At 44.1% G+C, this 21,352-nt stretch overlaps 1 protein-coding gene and 1 long non-coding RNA gene across 8 annotated transcripts in view; one reads left to right on the top strand and one right to left on the bottom strand.

Annotated features, from left to right (window-relative positions):
• FOXN3 (forkhead box N3) overlaps positions 1-21,352 on the bottom strand; it is a 184,663-nt gene that overhangs the window by 136,290 nt on the left and 27,021 nt on the right. The window contains exon 1 of one of the 7 annotated variants that reach the window (XM_033141392.1): positions 16,933-16,998. The exons of 1 other annotated variant lie outside the window; for it this stretch is intronic. The gene's annotated coding sequence lies outside the window, so the exon portion shown is untranslated. Of the gene's footprint in view, positions 1-559; positions 1,342-1,370; positions 1,433-16,932; positions 16,999-21,352 lie in introns of those variants that run through there. 5 more of the 7 variants (XM_033141400.1, XM_033141417.1, XM_033141382.1 and 2 more) reach the window with 5 other exon arrangements.
• LOC117042009 lies at positions 15,550-20,405 on the top strand. The gene is made up of 2 exons (XR_004426041.1): positions 15,550-15,767; positions 20,265-20,405. It is a non-coding gene; the product is annotated as an uncharacterized LOC117042009 (long non-coding RNA).

Below are 21,352 nucleotides of genomic sequence, written 5' to 3'. Positions count from 1 at the left end.
ACACAAATGCTTTTAAAGGTTGGAGCATTCCTCGACTGGGCACAATTTTTCCCCTCCCTTCCTAACTTTCCATACAATGCCAACTCTATTCGCCAATAGTCTTCGGAAATCAGGCAGCTCTAGCAGCAACATTGCATATTCGGGTCGTGCCTGCAACTCTCAGCTCGATCCGCTTCCTGCTTTCCTTCACCCAACACACACGGGAGTTTCGGGGTGGAGGGGGGGAGTCGAAATTAAGACGACCAGCACGTTGCTTTTTCAGACATCCCGAACTAACTGGTTGCCTTCTTGTAGGGCTGACCCACCTTATCATGCGTGCGTGTCTCTCCCTTCTTCCCCCCCACCCCACCCCCCTCAACCCACTCCGGCTTCTTCTTCTTCTTGCCGATTTCATTGCAGAGAATCTTACGCAATCTTCCCAACAAGGGAACCATGAATTTTAAAAAACAAAAATCCACACACAGAGCAAGACACAAAAAACAACCAGCAGCAGCAAGCAAGCGCACAAATATATTTTTTAAAAAATAATAATAAAATATAGATAAATCCCCAAACTTACCTGGCTTGGAAGAGCTCTAGATTTTTACTGCTGCCTTTTCCATGGTCATTATGCAAACTTTTCATCCGACTGAACGAGGCATCGCTTCCTCCCCCAGCCTGGAGCCAACAATGTGGCCGAAGGGAGCGAGTGGGGGGGGAGAGAGAGGGGGGGAGCCAGGAGCCGTGGGGAGGGGGGGAGCATGGGACCCTGCTGCAATTCCCCCGCTCTTCGCTTCGCCTTCCTACCTACCTACCTACCTCTCCCCCCTCCCTGCCTGCCTTTCCGTCTGCCCGCCTGTCTACACTACTCCCGGTTGGAGTAGCGGTTTGGGTCGGAGCGAGCCGAAGAACGCCAAATTGTTTCCACTGCAAACAACAAAAAAAGGCAACACATGACCACGGGTGGGAGGGAGCGGGGAGAGAGAGAGAGACAGAGAGAGAAACGTGGGCAGGGCCAGCCGAGACTAGCCGCCACAGCGGGAAGGAGGAGAGGGCTGGGCTAGGACCGGGGGAAGAGGAAGAGAGAGGAAGGTCCCTCGCCTTTAGTGCGCCGCGAGCGCAATTGCGCGGCAGGAGAAACGAAAGGAAAGAAAGCGCGGCGCGCGGAGCTCGGGGGAGCACGCAGCCCTCGGCGGAGGTCGCCAAAGCAAAGGGCGCTCCATGCCCTGCGCCTCCTCCTCCTCCTCCTCCTTGCCTGCCCCGACTGAGGCCTGTGATTCCCCTCACAGGAAATTCTCAGGCTGCTTCTGCCTGCCGCCGCCTCTTTTGGCCTGCTTCCCCCGGCTCTCCTCTCCACCACTTGGAGAGTCCTAAACGTTGCACGAACCCACCTCCTTCGCTTCTTCCGACTCGCTTTTCCGTCTCCCCTCCACCCTGCTTCCCACCAGCCTACGTGGTATGTGGATGAGCTTGAAAGTCACCTCAGGGAAAGGAGAGAGAGAGAGAGAGTGAGCGCTTGGGTGTGTGGTTTGTGTGTATGCGCGCGCACGCACACACACACACAAGAGCTTCACCCCTCTCGAACAGCAAACCGGTCAATAGTTTTGTATTTCGAAACCCTTCAGCAAAAAGACAGCAGACAGCAAGTTTGAAAGTTGGCTTCAACTTGGTGAGAAGACAGAGAGAGAGAGTCTCTTGGGTCACATTAAGAGCAGCAGTGCTGGAGCAGCCCAAAGGCCTATCTATTTTGGTTGCACAGCAGCCAGCCAGAAGATGCCCTTTGGGAAACCCGCAAGCAGGCCATACCTTACAACAGCTCTCTCGGACTCAAAACTTGACTGAGGCAACTTGACTAGTAGCCAACAAAGCCTTTACAATCCTATGCATGGTGATCTGATAGTAAGCCCCACTGGGAGATTGGCTTCTGAGTAAACTTGTGGAGATTGCAGTGTCATTTTGCAGAAGCCTTCATGGTATAGAGTCCACTTCATCAGATGTATGAAGGGTTCTCGGTTGGCAGATTTTATGTATTTATGAGCAAGTGAGAGAGAACTGTAAACAGAAGGAATAAAAGGCCTGAAATGCAAGAGAAGCTAAGCTTTCTGTTGCCAACTCACTGTAAAGTTACAGTGTAAACAGTTAATCTTGGAAGTGCGATCCTATAACCACTTTTCCTGGGAGTCAGCCCCATTGGACCTACTTCCAAGTAGACATGGACAGGCTTGCACTGTCTTTTATTTGTATCTTGTCTCCTCAAACTCTCACTTTAAAAGACCAGCTAAAGAATGCAGCAGAAACAGTTGTGATTCTTGAAGGCTATTTCACTCCTCCTCAACCCAATATGGACTATAATAGTACCTGTTTGCCACAGTGTAAATGAATCAGGAAAGCAGAAGCTCCCCAAAATGACCATACACCATGGAGGAGAACAAAGGACACGCCATACACACACCAGTGCTGAAATTTTAGCAAAATACTCCATCCTGGACATGTTTACTCCCAATGAGTTCAGTGAGCCTTGCTCCCAAGTAAGCACATACAGGAACCAGATACTGTATATCTGTGTATGTATTGAAGGTTAGAACAGTGTTTTTCAACCTTTTTTGGGCAAAGGCACACTTGTTTCATGAAAAAAATCACGAGGCACACCACCATTAGAAAACGTTAAAAAAATTAACTCTGTGCCTATATTGACTATATATAAAGTAATTATCTTGAATTTTTCAATTTTTCCCACGGCACACCAGGCAACATCTCTCGGCACACTAGTGTGCCGCGGAACAGTGGTTGAAAAACACTGGGTTAGAACATCTGCAAGTACAACTAATTAAGCAGAGATGGCCCAAGATATATCAGCATCTGAAGCAGAAAATTTAAGCAATGCCCACCATGGTAGGAAAAACTACAGACAAAACAAGTATGACCTTGCAATGAAATGTTCCAGTGTGGAATGCTTCTGTTAAGGATTCTAACCACTCCATTCCACCCCATGCCTGGTCCCGTCCCATCCCGTCCCCCCCAACACTCAGCTTTATGTACCTTACTGAGCATGCTGTCCTCATGACACCATTTGGAGGTTTCTCCCTTTTTTCAGTTTTGGAAGGTGGGGTGGACACCTGTGATCATTCACAGTTACATTAACATCTTGGATTTCTCCACTGATGATACAGCTGTCTTCTGTCCCTGGGGACGTACAATGAAATAGTTCTTTTCCCCTTTTTTAAGGACAGAGACAACTCTACTTTGTTTCAGCCACTCTATTCTACTCTCCCTTCGCACGCAATTATCAGGTTCCTCACTCCCCATGCCCTTCTCTCTGTCTTCTGTGCCACAGAGTTACTGTCAGGCTGTTCACTGGGGTGTCCCCCCCGGCAGAATTATTATTATTATTATTATTATTATTATTATTATTATTATTATTATTATTATTATTTTAACTTCTGCATACTTGGGGTTACTAACCCCCAAGTTCTGCCAGTGCTCTCTTGTGCATTGCTGGTGTGGTTTTAGTTACATAAGCACAGAAAGCCTCAAATTGGTATTAGTGTACAGGTTGACAATTTGCTGCCCTTTAATAAGTATCCTGAAATTGGTCACGGGTCACCTGGCAAGTTGCCTAACTGTGGAGTGAGCCAAGCCCCTGCCTGAGGATGTGGTCTGTTTAACAAGTTTTTGGCACGCTCCATAGGGCTACAGCTATTTGTCAGTTTCAGCCCTGGCCTTGTTGACATGGATAGAAAGGATTACAAGTTGTGTAGGCACTTCTTATCCCCTTTTCCCTCCCACAGTATTCCATGCCTGCTCAATTATGACTTGTGCAATATCTTAAAGTGTTGCAATTCTACAACAATTGGGTTCTGCAACAAGCTGCAGGGTCAGTCTATGAACATAAAAACACCCCTGTTCAACAGACACTTAGGCTCTGAGTTTTTTATGGAAGTATTTTTCTCAACAGCCTTTCCATGGCTATTCAGAATCATCATCCAAGCCATCTAAGGTGAGGTTGAGAGCTTCCTCCATCTTACCTCCCATGTGCATTTTAATCAAGCAAGCCTTTTCCCATCTATCCCAGACTCCCCTCCTCCTTGAGTCAACTGCCTAATCTAACAGCCTAATCTGCACATTAACATTTCTTTCCATACAGAGGCTAAAGCAATCAGGATGAATTCATTATGCATTTCACTAGCCCAGATTTCCCCAAACTTATGCTACAAAACTAATGTTTCAATTATGAGTCCTAAATTTGAAGACCTCTTTCAGTGCTGCAGGACTTACCTTGCCTTTTTGTTTAACTGCATTTTTAGTCTTCCATTTGAAATGCTGCGTTTTTAGGATTTAGTAATTTTTAACTGGTTTAAATGTAAATTGCTTTGAGTTTCTGAATTATACTCGGAGTCAAGTGTGAATTTAATGCTCTTTATTCAGCTCACAGTAGCAATGAATGAATTTTTCCCCAAAACGTCTGCTATATATACATTATTTACACAATGGGCCCCACGTGACTAATTCCGGGCTACTCCTGTAGGCCAGTCAGGTTGCGGATTCACTTCCTCCAGGAGCCTGATTGGCTGCTCTTACAGGCCAATCAGGTCGCTGATTCACTTCCACTTGGAGCTGGATTGGGTGGCTCCTCCGGACCAATCGACTGCTGCATTCTGGATCCTATTCTAGACCCAATCAGACTGCTGCATTTTGGATCCTATTGTTCTAGGATTCAGCTCAAAAGTGACGCGATGATGATGTCGTGCTCGTTGCATTCAGTCCTGAATTTGGGCGGGATCTACCAAGTGTCTCGGGTCTAAGGCCATAAGAAACCAAGGTCCAGGCCTTTTATTCACATATAGGCATCTTACAGTGTTTTAGAGCTCAGTTTTGTTCTTTTCCGGGTGCATTTCACAATTGTTCACATCAGCACTGCTTCATTAGTATCAGATTCTTTTCTGTTTGTGTACACACCAGGGCAAGTTGACCAAACAGGGGCATCTTTACCTTATGCAAAGGTGTTCCACACTTTGGATAGAGACAAATTAGGAACAGCTTAAGGACTGCGGTCCATAAGAAGCTGGTTTGAGAACCAACGCATGATTCTTGAAAAAGTAGCATTGCATAGCAAAGTACAAGATATATATGCATTTCAACGAGGGCTGTGCTCACACTCCCATTTGCTGTGCGCTCATTGCATTAACAACGCCGGGTTTAATCCGTGTTTACACAAGGTTATTTGTGTAAACACGGATTAAACCCCGCACTGCTAATGCAATGAGTGCACAGCAAATGGGAGTGTGAGCACAGCCCTCTTTGAATCTTATGGAAAGAGTTTATTCAGTATGGGCAAGATCTAGCCAATGATAAAGCACTTTTGAGTGTAATGTAATTCCATACATAATTTACTTGGAGTAAATTCAAATAGAACATAGTGGGACGAGCTTTTGAGCAAAATGCCTAAAACCAGGCTGCAATCCTAACTAAGCCTGTTTACCTGGGAGTAAGCTCCATTTACTTCTGAGTACTCCTCTTTATTTTAATGAGAGGTATGTTTAAGTTTTGCAATGTGCCCATATATTTAATGCCAGAAAAAGCAAACACCACTAATGAAAACTATTGCATGTCCTCACACACTACGTGCTTCTTCAGACCATATGCTACTCTGTACATGCTTTTGCTCAGATGGGTATAAATCTCCATGCACATACAACAGTACAAACCAAAGTAAAATAGAGCACGTATCTTCCTTGCATTCCTACCTGGCACATACATACATGCAGAACTGAAATTTCACGTTGAAGGATGTTTTATCAGAAAACGGTAATCTAGGCGCCCCCCCCCCCCCGGTTGCTAAAAACAATTCTAAAACCTCATTAACCACTCACATGTTCATAATAAATCTCAATAACTGAGACAAAACCTTTTCCCCTTTCAAATATCTTCTAATTAAAGATCTGGACAACAGATCCTGATTTTAGTAGGCCACAGAGAAAATTAAATACCCTTTGCTAATGGAGTAATAGCACCATTCTGATAGGCAGGAGCCTATGAATGACACGGTTTTATTATTGTATCTCTGTATCATAACTCCAGAACTGTGGCTGAAGCTTGTCCTGGATAATGTACAGCAGATTCCCACACTGCCCACGGCAGCCCCCTGCAACCCAGCCAGTCTTACTTCCTACTAGCAACAGGAATTTATAAATAAAACAATGGCCCTCATAAGGCAAAATACCATTGTTCTTTTATCCTTGCTTGCCCTACAAGCATGTCTGTTTATCTAAAGCTAAAGCTGGACCTTGAATTATTAAGTCAAACACCCCTTATCTCATGGCCATTTTGTTGTTTTTAAGACTGCAACTCAAGTTACCAAATGCTAACCCCACCCACAGAAATGTATACACTCAAAAGAGCTCCTAGAGTCCTTTCAGAGAGAGATAAGTAGGTAAATCAACTGAAGAGGAGACATTATTCCTCTATTTGCCACTGGTGTCAAAAGTCAAGTGTCTCAAAAAACATGTAGGTCAATTTAATGACCACTGTTTTCAGTGGCAATAAACAGCAGCTCTTCTGGGGCATGATGGGCGGAGGGGGGCCCGGCGGGGAGTATACACACACACACACACACACACTTAAATACATAGCTAGGAGAGGGGAAACTGGAATGGTCTTATTTATCCAAGAACCAGTTCTGTGCCATTTGATCTTAAAGGGGAAAACGGCCATTTGATTCTAAGAAGATCCACGGAGAGTTCTGTAACCTAAATTAGAACACAAGAGGAAGAGATCCCTGTGAGTTATGAAGGATGACACCTAAAATCAGTCAGACCAACTTTGTAGTTATTATCGTACGATGCTATGCATGAACCAAAATAGGAAATTCTTTCCAGTAGCACCTTAGAGACCAACTTTGTTCTTGGTATGAGCTTTCGTGTGCATGCACACTTCTTCAGATACCTTCAGGTATCTAAGGTGCTACTGGAAAGAATTTCCTATTTTGTTTCGACTATGGCAGACCAACACGGCTACCCACCTGTAACTGATGCTATGCATGTTTATTTAGAAGGCTAGCCTGCCCTGGTCATTGTGTATAGGACTGCAATCTTAATTGTTGCAAGTGGTGATTAAATTACTAACTTAGAATCACACCCAGGTTTGATTGGATGAGGCAATTACATTCCAAGTTTCCTGCCCCCACTGCCAGCCCTTTCCCTACTTCTCAAATATCAGGCAGTCTACACACACACACACACACACACACAGTACAAATGTTTTCTAAAAGACACATGCTCTTCACTCAGGGACATGTCTAAGGGTGCTTTCACACAACAGCACTCGTGTCAATTATTGTAAATGCAGGACATAATACCAAGGATAATTTGGTCGTAAAGTCTGCATTGGCTAATATACCCAATTGCATTACAGAAAGTAGTAGTACAAAAACCACATCAGTCCTTACACCCTCCCTTCCTTACTCCTAAATTTCCCGAAGTGGGTCAGTCGGTGGAAAGCAGGATGGCGAATCAGAAAATAAAGCAAGAGTGGCCTAGGCTCTTCCAGGCAGTCCCTGATTCCATACCCTCCAAGTGTCCCTTTATTCCAAGGACAGTCCCGAAATGATGAAATCCAGCACTTGTACTGAGCAGCAGCAGCAGGGATGACTGTGAGGGAGCATCCCGTTGCCTCTCCATGGCCTCCTCCCTTGGGCAGCTCGTAGCAGCTGCTGGAGAACGGGCAAGGACGGGGAGAGGCTGCCACTACCACGGTCCAGCTCTGGATGGTGTGCCGCTCTGAGATGTAGGCAGAGGGCAGGGCTGCCCTGGGCAGGAAGAAAGGGGGAGCAGAGCAAAGTTCAAGGAGTTTGGGTTTGTTTGTTTGTTTGTTTGTTTGCTTGCTTGCTTGCTTGCTTGCTTGCTTGCTTGCTTGCTTGTTTAATGCTTTGTGCATCTGTGTCTAATCTTGCTCCTTTCTTAAAAAAATTATTGGCGTGTGTTTTACTTTTTGTAAATCTACCAAAAAAGAGAGAGATGAAATCGGGATTAGGGGGCTTTCTCAGGACGGTGGAGGGGGTGTGTGCTTTGTTCTATTGATGCAGTGGTGATGGCACTCATCATAGCTGTCAAGTTTCGGATTTGAAAATAAGGGATCAGCAGTCTCACCTATCCCGGGGACAGTCACATGTCAGTGGTGGGCGGAGCCAGAAGCAAAAGTGGGCGGAGCAGCAATGTAAACTTCAAGCAGGCTCGGGCTTGGAACGGAGCAAAGAGGAGGGCAGCCGTGTGCTCCACGCAATGGAGCCCCATCGTCTTCTTGTCTGATCCCATCAAAACAGGACAGCAAGCAGCAGCTGCTCAAAGGCAGCCAGGCTCCGCCCGCCAGCTAACCCTATTGGCCGGCTGAGGGGCTCGGCGGCAACTGATAGGGGCAGATGCAGGGGGGGGGAATACACCCCCCTGTAAGCACAGGAAATGGCTCCCTGCTTTGAGGGCTGAGGTTTTTCTCTCCAAGTAGGCGAGGTCTTCCCACCCAGTCCCTGGCTAGCAGGGGAGGAGGTGCTTCCATTAAAAACGGGAAATTTAAGGGAAATAAAAAAATAAGGGAGAGCAGCGGGAAACTGCTTAAAATAAGGAAGAATCCCGGGGGAAACGGGATACTTGACAGCACTGGCACTCGTCCTTCTGATAGGAAATGCTCTGTGAGGGGGTGTCAAAAATTGGGGGTTGTGGGAGCGATAAATGTTTTCATCTGAGGAGTGTTGGAGAGGGTAGATTCTGTGCAATAAACATGCAATGATACCTTTTTTGTTGTTCTTGCTGTGAGTTACTTAGTTATGTTCTCATACTGCTGAAGTGCAGGTTTTACAGATACCACATTTCCCTTGCACAAATATAATAATACTTTTGCAAGGAAAATGCAATTATTCGCTTGCATAGCACAATCAGCATGACTGCCACAAGCACCTACTGGTTTTGAAGTGCATGTGCACTTGCAGCGCTATGAGGTAAAGAAAGTGACAAATGGCTTCTCCAGACATTATCCAGGTTACCTTGGCAGCAGGTTGACAAGCGAAATGAAATTGACAAGGCTGGTGTTTTGTCTCCACCTCAGCAAAGAATCTCGGCTAAGATGAAGCCTGCAGAACCCCCATAAGACTTTACCTGGATTCATTGCACAGCTGGAGAGCAAATTCACACTATAAACTTAAACGGGTTTAACACATGTTGCTTTCCCCCCAGGAGACTAAAAAAAAAAAAAAAAAAAATCGCTCCCCATCCCTAGGATTCTTTCAGTGAAATTACAATTAAACTATAACTTCGTAACGTAGAGCTGCATGCCTAGAGACAGAGCCTATGAGCATCTAGAGGGTCAGAGTTTCTTACTCCTTTAGGGACAGATATTAAGGCTGTGTACACATTACCATTTACTCTGGCTCCAGTGTTGTCCTACTGCTGTTCCCCCCCCCCCAATTCTTATACACACAACATTACCCAGGATGCAGAGCTACCCTGCAGTTTCTTGTGAAATACTGTGGTTTGATGCACTTCCCCCCTAAGCCGGCTTCAATCCGAGTTGAGATCAGTAGTAGAAACCAACCGGGCAAGTAGCACCAGGAAGACATCCTCTGTCCACCCACCCACCCCCCGTCCACCCATTTGTGTGAACCAACAGCGGCCATTGTGGAAGCACATTGTGTACAGCAAGGTGTGACCTGAAATGCAGCGGGGAGTGGGGGAGACCTTGCTGTGTTTTAAACTGGTATGGGTACATACCAGTAACAACAAACGTGGCGCTTTGTCACTGCTTCCCTTGCCTTATGGAAAGCAAGCGGTACATTTCTTCTTCTTCAATGCATTAGAGGCCAGCCATTCGCTTCCTTGCTGCTGTGCCAGAAGCCAAGAAGAAAATGGTTCACAGTCCACTAGTGTAGCAGACCTCTGCAATTGAAATCCCCCCCCCAAAAAAAACCACCCACAGCCCTCTTGCACACTCTGAAAATCTGCTCCAGGCAGGCAGAGGACCCTCTGGAGCAGATTTTTAAGAGTGCAGGGGGAGAGAAGAGGAAGAAGTCCTGTTCCTCAAGTGGATCTCTACATGTGTGTGTTGGATACAACCCAATGTGTTGTGATTTTTTACCAGCCCTTCGCCATAACATCACAGGGTGGGCTACTACACTGTGAAACTTCAGTTATAAAACCATTTGTTATCTGAAGAATAGGACGGTTAAAGCAATTGCAAAGGTAATCCCATGCACTGCTAAAGTGAGATAATCCCACAGGCAGGAATAATATATTTTCATACTCCAAAGACATCGCCAGAAGAGAAGAATGTTACCCCGCTCTGGAGCTCACTGTGTCCTAACAGAATAATCAGCAAGAGACAGAAAATACCGGCACTGCTTACCTGTATAGAGCACTTGGGTGTTCCCCAAAGTCTTTTCCTGTAGCATGCCCAGTAGTGTGAAAACTGATAATAAATATCTGTAAATTGACCTGAAGAATCCATTTCCAGTCATTCAGGAAACTCATACAAACCAGACACAGACTAATTTATTGACAGAAAGCTTGTTTCTGAATAACTTTCTGGACAGATTAGTATATAATCAAGGTTATACAGTCACCCTATTGCTTCCCGTTAAGGACCATTCAAGTTATCACTTACACTTAAGCTATGATACAGGAAAATCTGAATTTACTGAGAAAATGAGCATCAAAGCAAATCTTTTAACAAGTATACATGAGGTCAACAACAATCAGAGGGAGTAAATTATATGTCTGCGGCTTGTGTGCATTTAAAAAAAATGATTTTCACGTAACAAAATACGCTGTAAAGTGTTTTTGCATAAAATAGTCTCCTTATAATAACTTGCTCTCATGGATGTTGCTATTCTAGTTACACACACTTCCCAACTTATAATGAAAGCTGTATACTTTGCCCTAAAATTATATACTTCTAGTTCACTGTCAGTAAACATTACAGACCTAATCAAGAATATATTGATTCATGAATGGTGGAGAAAACACACACAAGTGGCTGTAGAATGGAAAGGGCAAGGAAAGGAAAAGAAAAAAAAGGAAGGGATAAAAAGATAAAAATAAACCCAACCCCCCAAAAACCCAAAGCCACAGCAAAATGATTTAGGTTTATTGTCAAAACACAAAAGTTTGTCTACATACAGATTTAGCCAAGAACCTGATAAAGAACAGGGGTGTTTTGTTTTTGTTTTAATTTTTGTTTTAATAACCTGGGACATCGTCCTGGAGGGACATTATTTAGGAACAGAGGAAGCTGCCTTATACTGTATTGAGTCAGCCCATCGGTCCATCTAGCTTAATAGTGTCTACACGGACTGGCAGTGGCTCTCCAGGATTTCAGGCAAGGATCTCTTCCAGCCCTACCTGGAGATGAAGTTGAAACCTTCTGCTTTCAAAACAAATGCTCTACCAGTGAGCTGCAGAGATTTCCCCAAATTTGATTCAGGCAAACTGATAAACAAGATGAAACTTTTGACAAAATATTTAGCATTAAGTACAGGTCACTCGAAAGTCACACACATTTAACTTGTGAGCATTCAACTTCACGCGCTTGGTAAATAAAATAAAATTGGGGTGGGTAGCCAGGAAAAAAATAATTTTAATCCAATGCATTTGGACTATACATGATTTTGGTTTTACCCGCTATCCCTGGAATGTAACCACAACAGAAGCTGAATGTTGCCTGTAGTATGTTGGTTCTTATTCCCGACAGATAGCCATGTCACTTGTTTACAGCAAACACACAAAACAGGGAATCTTGTGGCACCTTAAAGATTACATACATGGCTTATTGCAGACTTTGATTTTATGCATTAGACCTCTGATGAAGTGGGCTCAAGTCTAGGAAAGCTATGCCACAATGAACTCGTTAGTCTTTAAAGTGCCACAAGATGGGTTGTTTGTGTTCGATTCTTGTTGCTTGGATGGAATACAGAAGTGCTTATGGAGGAGCGAACATAACTACATACATCAAAAAAAAAGAAAGTAAAGGAAGTGCCTGGTTAGATTTGAAACTGGAAATAAATTTTAAAGCAATCACTATGCCAAACCCTGAAAACTTGGTTTTGTTTTCAGTGAAATCCATTTCTGTCCAAATTTCAAATTTGGGCTCATTTTGTACTGCGCCCATGGAGTAAAATGAAAACAAGTAGCACTCTAGACACACATCATTGCAATACAGTGGTAGCTCGGGTTACGAACTTAATTCGTTCAGGAGGTCTGTTCTTAACCCGAAACCGTTCTTAACCTGAGGCGTGCTTTGGCTAATGGGACCTTCCGCTGCTGGCTCACCACCGGTGCACAATTTCCATTCTCATCCTGGGGCAAAGTTCTCAACCCAAGGTACTACTTCCGGGTTAGTGGAGTTGGTAACCCAAAGTGTTTGTAACCCAAAGCATTTGTAACCACTGTACTGGAATAGGATCAATGAAACACCAGCCCATCACTGTGGTGCATCCAGGTAAATTTTAGACTTTGGACCAACTGTTTTATGGGGTGGGAAAGCATCTCTTTGAATGGCAATATGTATTTCACTTATTTCAAAACGTGGTGAACAAGTTCAGTCGTGTTTGGACTGGCTCATTCTAGTGTGTGGGACCCTGTAAATCTGTCTAAAATTCCTGCCCTAAGTACGCCTCTGGCCAGTCAATTGTTTCTGATGAACTGCTGGCAAATCAAATGCATTTCTTTAGGAAGAGGTAAAGAAGACAGAAGGTATACTATCGAAATCCGATCAATCTAGTATCAGTTCCCAAAGTCACCGGACCTGGAATCAAGACTTGATCGGTCACATTTGCCAAAAATGTCTTCAACGCCCTATAGGTTATTCCTACTGACAAAGTTGCTTTGTGCAGATCTACTCTGTCCTAAGCATTGACATGTTGGTGCTAAATTTGGTGCTAAATTTTAGGATTTAGGCTGATTATATATATAATCCTCGTTTTAATTACCCTTTACAGAATATGACCATTATTAACATTCTTGGGGTATTCCCTTCGCCATTAGGTATTTAAATTAATTCAGTTACTCAAAGTGCCACTAATATGGATTAAAACTCTACAGACAAGGTGGGTTTTTTTTTCTTCCTTAGACTAGGAACATCTCTGCAGTATTCAGGTTATAAAATAAACTGGTGGGAGTAGGTGTTGTTGTTTTTAATGAAGTTTGAGAACTTTATTCCAGATCACAAAGTCCATACCAGGCTCTTTCCATGGTTAACTTGTGTTTAATTTATAATCTTAATACTAATGGGAGAATTAGCCCAGTTATAGTTCCCATGTAGATAAATCCTTAAGCTATAAAGGTCACAAAATACCACTTCCTTATACTTTCTAGTTTTAATTCTTAAGTGGTCACTCCTTAATTGGTACAGATAACTTCAGCAGTCTGTTGAATTCAACAACCACCCCATCCATTGTTACATAAAGAATCTCTGCAGCTAGACTTTTATGCTTTGTTGGTTAGTTATACCCAATACCACTTGTTATCAGAGTGACATTCAAATGCAGAATAAAACACAATAAATAATTTTAAAACAACTAGTAGCTTATTCAGAAACCTGATTTATACTATAAAAACCAAGTAACAAAATTAGAGACCAATATTAAAGGGCTGTTGGAAAAAACTGCACTTGTCATGGTCTGGCTGGATGCACTATTGAGAGCCAGTGTGGTGTAGTGGTTAGAGGGTTAGACTAGTACCATGAGAGGTTTGGAGGGTGGCAACACGAGAACGGGCCTTTTCTGTGATGGCTCCCTCTTTGTGGGATGTTCTCTCCAGGGAAGTCTGGCTGGCGCCTTCATTATACACGTTTAGGCGCCTGGCAAAAATAATTCCTCTTCAACCAGGCCGTTGGCTGATTGACATCCGATGCCCTTTTCAATGTGTCATTGGAGGGGGGGATTATTGGTTTGTTATTGTTCTTATTTTTACCATGTATTTTGTGGGTTTTATGTTGTCATTTTATGTTGTGAACCACCTTAGGATCTGCAGATGAAGGGTGGTATACAAATTTAATGAATAATAATAATAATAGCAGTAGTAGTACCTAGGATAAAAGGTAAAGGGACCCCTGACCATTAGGTCCAGTCCTGTCCGACTCTGGGGTTGCGGCACTCATCTCGCGTTACTGGCCGAGGGAGCCGGAGTACAGCTTCGGGTCATGTGGCCAGCATGACGAAGCTGCTTCTGGCAAACCAGAGCAGCGCACGGAAACGCCGTTTACCTTCCCGCCAGAGTGGTACCTATTTATCTACTTGCACATTGACGTGCTTTCGAACTTCTAGGTGGGCAGGAGCTGGGACCGAGCAACAGGAGCTCACCCCGTCGTGGGGATTCGAACCGCCAACCTTCTGATCAGCAAGCCCTAGGCTCTGTGGCTTCAAATCCCTACTCAGTCATTAAGCCTCACAGAGTGATCTTGAGCCAGCCACTGCCTCTCAGCCTAACCCACCTCGCAGGGTTGTTGTTGTTGTAGGGGAATCACGTACGCCACCTTGCACTCTTTGGAGAAATGCAACCAATCCATTTATCCTATGGCTGGGTCTGGCAGTGATGCTTCTGAATTCCAGTTGCTGGAAACTGCGGCTCAGGCCCCGCTCGCAGGTTTCCTACAGGCACCTGATAAGACTAGATGGGCCACTGGCCTCATCCAGCAGGCCCTGTTCATGTTGTTATATTAATCTAGTTATTTGCATGCTTCCTGGTGTACAAAATAATTCTTGGATCAAGTGATGATCGGAGATGAAACATCTAAACAGATATGCTCATTAAGCTTGCCCTCTTCACACTCTTCCACATGGAAACAATCCAACAGCAAACTTCGAAGCAAATTATGGCACTCCTAGACTAAAACAGCTGTCTGAGGTTTGAGGTTGAAAGCTTGTTAAAGATACAGGAACAGAAGTATTAACAATAACACACGTAGGTTAACAGGGGAAGTTTTTCACATCACTTCCTCTCCACACCAGAAAAAGATTCCCCTGCTAAACTTTTGCATGCAGCAGGGCAGAGTTAGAAAAAAGAAAAATGGCAACCTCACTCCGGTTTCTTCTTCTTCGCTACCATATTTGCGTCACAGAGAGTAAAGCGATCTCTCTTGACAAGCAAGGCCTACAACAAAACTTTGCAGTTCTTGTTGAGGCTTCCAGGCCACCTAGCCATGCCCTTTTTCAGGATACTGTACTTCATCCCACTCCATGGAATAGCTCAGTTGGTAGAGCATGAGACTCTTATTCTCAGGCTCGTGGGTTCTAGCCCCACATTTGTCCGAAGATTCCTGCATTGCAGGGGGTTGGGCTAGATGACCCTTGGGGTCATTCCAACTCTACAATTCCGTGATATCCCTCCTTTGTTTTCGGTTTCTCCCCGCATCCAAGCAGCATTGCGTGGCATCTGAGCATCCTCAGTCCTAAATGGGCTGCTTTGGAGTCTCCTCATAAAAACACCAGGATTCTCCAGAACTGCTGGTTGCGTGAAAATGACGGATAACTCAGAAGGAGGACAGCAGAATCTACAATAAGAGGACCCAGGAGCCATATCATGCAACCACCAGCTCTCCGCTGAAGAAACACCCGAAGCCTGAGAGTTACCGGACCAGCGCTGGGCAACAGAATGGGGGGTTTGAATAGGACACAAAAGAAAACCCCACGCTGAAAAGAGGCGGCGTAGCCTGCTACAAGCAAGCCAACTGCCAAACTGTCATTTTGCCATGCAGCTGAACAGAAGGGCCCATGTAATGACAACCACCAAACTCATTTAAACTCTGAAAAGGTGACTAATGAGCTCATTCATGCTGCCTATAAATTATTCACCACAACACTGACCCCACTCCAGACAAACAGCAAAGTAAACTTTAAACACAGAAATCCAGCGCTCTCCCAATGAGCCAGAGTTAACGCCTTGCACAGAGTCTTACAATAACAACAGATAGCCCGGCTCGCTTCTGCTCTTTTGTCCGGAGTCATTCTTATATTTACACTTAAAAAAAAACAAAAAACTTTAATCAAGTTAAGGCAGACACAGCTGTTGCACATTTATTTCTCGGCTGCAGAAAGCAGGCCTTCCCCGCACACGCACCCTGCTCGTCCCCCTTCTCCCTATTAGTTATTACAGGCAATCGCAAAGCACTATAAATAGCTTTAAATTATATTCTCCAGAAATTGAAGGCTGACCTTAAAACGAAACCCGGCTCTACGGATGCAAGAATACCGATACACACGTGATGAATGAGAAGCACTGCGACCAAAAGGAATAGACTACAGCGACAGTCACTTTCAATTATTTCAGCTCCTGATTACTCTTTTTTCACATTTGCTCCGGCTCTGAGAAAACAGAGTTAATAAGAGCTATTTTCATCCACTTGTTTAACTCAGAGGCAGTGTTAGTGCAGTTAGCATCCTGAAACGTAGTAGTCGATGTTAGAGTGCTTGCTGTAGATGTAAGCCATTTGCTTAAATGGGACTTTGCCCAACTTCACACGTCCGTTTTCCAAGCCCCCTTTGCTAGTTCAGGCAAGCTGCTCACGCAGCTTTGGAAATTGCAGTTAAACCTTGGGCAAGTCAGCCTTGGACGGAGTGTGCAAAAGTTAAAAATGAAACTAACTGAAGGCCAAATTCCACCCTCCGATAAGTCTGCTCCCCTCCCCTCCGTGAAGCCAATGGGACTTGCATACAGACTGAATGCCAGATGATACTCGGAGGGTACTGCAGGAATATCCAGCTTGCAAGAGGTTTTACGCAACACACATAAACTAACGTGTGAGCATGCAAAGGGAAGCAGAGAAGTTTAACATTTGCACTCCATAAAGGTCCACACACACAACTAACACCCTGATTCAGCCATGGGGGTGGGGGTGGGGAAATACAGTTGCACAGCTTGTTCCTCTTGGGCACATTGCTGCATTACTCTTTAAATTTTAAAAGGCACGATCACCTACCAGGAACTGCCACGCTGAGCTTGTAATATGGCTCTTTCCATCCACTTCTTGGACTGGAGCATAAAATAACACTTCGGAATTCCCATTGTAGAAAAGGAGAAAAGCAGCTGAGTTTGAAACAGTGTGAATGAGAGAGAATCAAGACAACAGTAACAAAGTGTTTTGCAATCTTTGTGTACACGCACAAGTCTACGCCTGACAAGATTCTTGTATCTCCCATCTAGCTGAAGGGTGTTGGCAAAATCCTGCTTTGAAACTGTGTCACATGCCCTCATTCAACAACCTGTCTGACCAGCAGAGTTCAGCTCCCTAGTTCATTTGGTGGCAAATTGAGAAGCTTCCGGTTCTAAGTCTTTCCACAGCAACCGTGTGATTTTGGTAATGGCAACCGATGTCCGTTTGGCCTCTCAATTAAAAACAAGCGCGCGCGCACACACAAAAAGCCAGCACAACAGAGTTTTAAAAAGCAACCTCTGCGGAACTTGAGTTGTGAAAGGAAATAGGCTTCATAAAGAGCTGAAAGGCTGATAAAATTGTGATATACAATAGGGTCCTAACACCTATAAAAATGAAAGAACAAATTCAAGTTAAATAGACGGTGCAATCCTGTATATGCTCATTTGGAAATAAGTGCCATTTTACAAAGTGGAAATTGCTTCTCAGTAGGCATATCTAGGGTTGCACAGCATTCCTTAAAAAAAGAGCATTCACTACAGAAAAACACTACTTTTCCAGTCTCTCCTTTTGATGATTGGGCTGTCAACTTTTAATTGCTACTGCTCCTGTGCCCTCAACACCATTGAATTAAAGGTACTGGTATATCTTTCCCCATTACGTAGGTTGGCAAGAGGTGTTTCTGTCCTGCTTCTACCAAGTTGAAGGTGGTTTGAGAGGCACAAATCACTCTTTGGGATGTATAAATTCTTCCCACTTCTGGTATGCAGGTTTTGAATGACTTCAAAAACCCACAGAACCTATTTGACCAAAGCTGACAGTGGGACAAAAGAAATGTATCCCCACAAAGGACCTCTGAATTGACTTTAAGCTCTCATAAACATCGCCGCCTGCCTCCAGACTTCAGTTCCACGCCGGGGAAAGTTTCAGCTTCTTAACTTCTGCATGTCAGGCTACTAAATCTCAAATGTTCCTGCAAATATTTATACTAAGGCATAAACCTCAACTTTTCAAGATAGCAACATTAATTATCTCAGTGTCAAATCTCTGGAATTGCCATCTACAAAACATTTTGCATTGCCACAAGTTGAATCTGGGAAGGGTGCCATTCGTCAAACCAATCTCCATCACAACAACACAGAAGGAATCCAAAACTGACGTTTAATATGTTCCCTAGCTAGGGTTGCCAGCCTTTTTGTCTGGCGTGATTCCTGCAAGAGCCCTACTGAACCAGACTAAAGGCCTGTTACCTCTAGCATCCTCTTATCACAGTGGCATCAGTACTTTTAAGTCATGCTTAACAACTAAACCAAATTAAGTAGGCTACCGGTAGATGAGGTTGTAGTTTTGGGGGAAGTGTCTCTGGCCAAGCTTTTGCTTGCTGTGGGGTTATTAAAGGTGCAAGGGTTATGCCAAATCAGGTTCTCACTTGTGAGAGCACGTGTTGCGGTTGGGGCTAGAAAGACACCTCCCTGGTCGCTGGGTGGGCTGGCTAGCTGGCCACAGCTCCAATAGGTCCCTGCGAGTTGCTGAGTAGAACTGAATGTATCAAGTTGTGATGGACAGCCCAGCATCCTTTATATTGCCCTGCATGTAGGGAGATCCTCCTCTTGGCTGTTTGGTCTCTGCATTTGACCTTGCAGCTGCCTGTCATGGGGTCATCTGCTTTTGGGGCAGGGGCCCAGTAAGAATTTTGTCCATCTGGCTGATTGGCTGTTGCCATTTGGTTTTTGGCCTAAATTGTTGCCAAAAACCCAAACAAATATTACGTCTCTAGTCTGAGTTATTGGGGGGTGTCTTGGGGACCCCAACACGCAAAAAAGCAGCTGGGTATGCAGTACTAAGTAGATAACCCAGGTGAAATGTAAATGTATAACATGAGCACTTACTGCCTTGCTGTAAGCAGGCTAGTCCATATACTTTGTGGGTCTGATTAAAAAATATGGGGCCCAGGCCCAGCACATAACTTTACAGGTGATGTTTTATATGCATAAGCGGAAATTTAGTTCAGAAGGAATGCTTCCCAGTAAGCAAAGGTAAATAAAGTTTCCAAGGGGAGGGGCAGAGGTAGGAGATCTGGGGCCCAGCCCCAAACAGCCAGGGCTTAGGCCTCTCAAACTGTCAAGGGTCAGTCGCATAGCTGTCAACCTTTCCCTTTTCTTGCGAGGAGTCCTATTCGGAATAAGGGAATTTCCCTTAAAAAAAGGGAAAAGTCGACAGCTATGCAACTGACCCAACTCCATTAGTTACCAGTCAATTTCCAAGCTCAGTTCAAAGTGCTGGTTCTGATCTTTAAAGCCTGGATAGCTCAATAGCCAACCACATGTCCATAAGCTATTATTTGAATTATGAAAGCCAACTTGCAACACCACATACCATATCAGCAGTATTAAAAAGATTCCTCTTTAGAGGCAAAAATGTAGTCTTCATGCCACATGTGTGCGGTTTGGGTTTTGTGCTTGAATATTTTTGAGCTAATAGCTCTGTGCTGTTGAGGGCCCGGATAGCTCAGTTGGCTAGAGCGTGGTGCTGGTAACACCAAGGTTGTAGGTTCAATCCCCATATGGGACAGCTGTATATTCCTGCATTGCAGGGGGTTGAACTATTAGACAATCCTCAGGGTCCCTTTCAGTTCCGTAGTTCTATGCGTCTGTGTGTTCTGTGTGCAACTACAGTATCTATTCTCTGCTTGAGGTTTGCATTGCTTGGGTTGATTTGAAAGATTTGTCTGTGGGTGGGTGGTCCTGGCGAGGGAGGGAGGGGCGGCTGGTGTTTGGCTCTTTCTGGTTTGTAATCCACATAACTTCTAGGAGGTCAGGACTTTCCCAAGAACCAATGTCCTGTTTTTAAGAAAATCTGTTGAAAACCACAGAAGGCGATGTCCCCAGACCAACACGTAAGGTACGTAGCTCAGGATCAAATTTGGCATGACACAGATGATCTGACTTGATGTCATCCTGTTTCTAGACAAAGAAAAAAGTCACATCTTGTTTGGGCCTCTACTGGTTGATAGACAGGCAGCAGGCTTCCTCAGCCAGCATCATGAAAAAGAAAGCTGATGAAGAGTAATTAAATGAGCATTTGTGTGGCTTCTGGTGGTTCTCTGGTGGTTCTTTCTCGACATACCACAGTTACACTTTTGGTTTCTCTCTTTGCAGATATGAAGGCACGCAGAGCAACTGTTTTTAAATAATGACCTGACTATGGAACAATTTGCATATCAGAAGAGATGACAAACATTGTATTCTTTAGTATGGGCATGAAAGCACAAAAGGCAATAAAACAGATGTATAAAATCATGATTACTCTAGGGAAAATCAATAGGGATCTTGAATATGCCTTTTGTCGTTAATCATTAATGGCGGTCCTTTGATGCAATTGAGAGACAACAAGTTTAAAGCAAACAAAAGGATTTCAGTTTATTAAGGATATATTTCTTCTGCAAAAGGATGAACATCCAGTGAACAATTGAAGCATGAAAGGATTGGGGGGGATTTCAATATTTTGCTGTGGAAACAAGAAATGGCCACCCCCAATTTGCTTATATCAATCCATTTAATTGTATGCACCCTAAAAGTAGCTTCTTGCCTTGCACTGAGGAAAAATTGAGAAATCATAGAAGCAAACAAACAGCCAACCAGGGGGCAACAACATTGCTGTAGGGTGCCATGGAGACTAATTGCGCAAGTAGATTGCAAGGGAAGATTTCAACAAATCTGAATAACTCATTCATGAAACTGACAAGCCCTGTTCAGTTGCTATTCGCTGTTCTAAACCACAGGGAGAGCCTATGCACAAAGTAGGCTTCCCCAATACAACATCTCAATCAATCATTGAAATGGCCAGGTGGGGAAAGTCCTGCAAGGCAGGGAGCATGTATTCTAGGACTCACAGCCAAGATGGTTAAAACAAAATACAAAAATTAAAAAAAAATCCTTCCAATAGCACCTTAGAGACCAACTAAGTTTGTTCTTGGTATACTTAGTTGGTCTCTAAGGTACTACTGGAAGGAATTTTTTAATTTTTAATTTTGTTTTGACTATGGCAGACCAACACAGCTACCTACCTGTAGCCAAAATGGTTCTCAGTGCGAAGTGGGTGGGCCAGGAGGGGACACAAAGGTAGGGACAGAGCTATTGGGAAAATAACAGCCGAGTGGAGTGTTGCCGTCTTCCTCCATTCTCAGCATGTGTTTCACACTTACAAACCTATCCCTGCAGATTACCCATTACTGCAATTACAGTAA

The sequence above is a fragment of the Lacerta agilis genome, chromosome 1 (assembly GCF_009819535.1).
Source record: "Lacerta agilis isolate rLacAgi1 chromosome 1, rLacAgi1.pri, whole genome shotgun sequence".
NCBI classification, from domain to species: Eukaryota; Metazoa; Chordata; class Lepidosauria; order Squamata; family Lacertidae; genus Lacerta; species Lacerta agilis.
The sequence above is the reverse complement of the archived record's forward strand: the minus strand, read 5'-3'. Positions and strand labels throughout refer to the sequence as shown.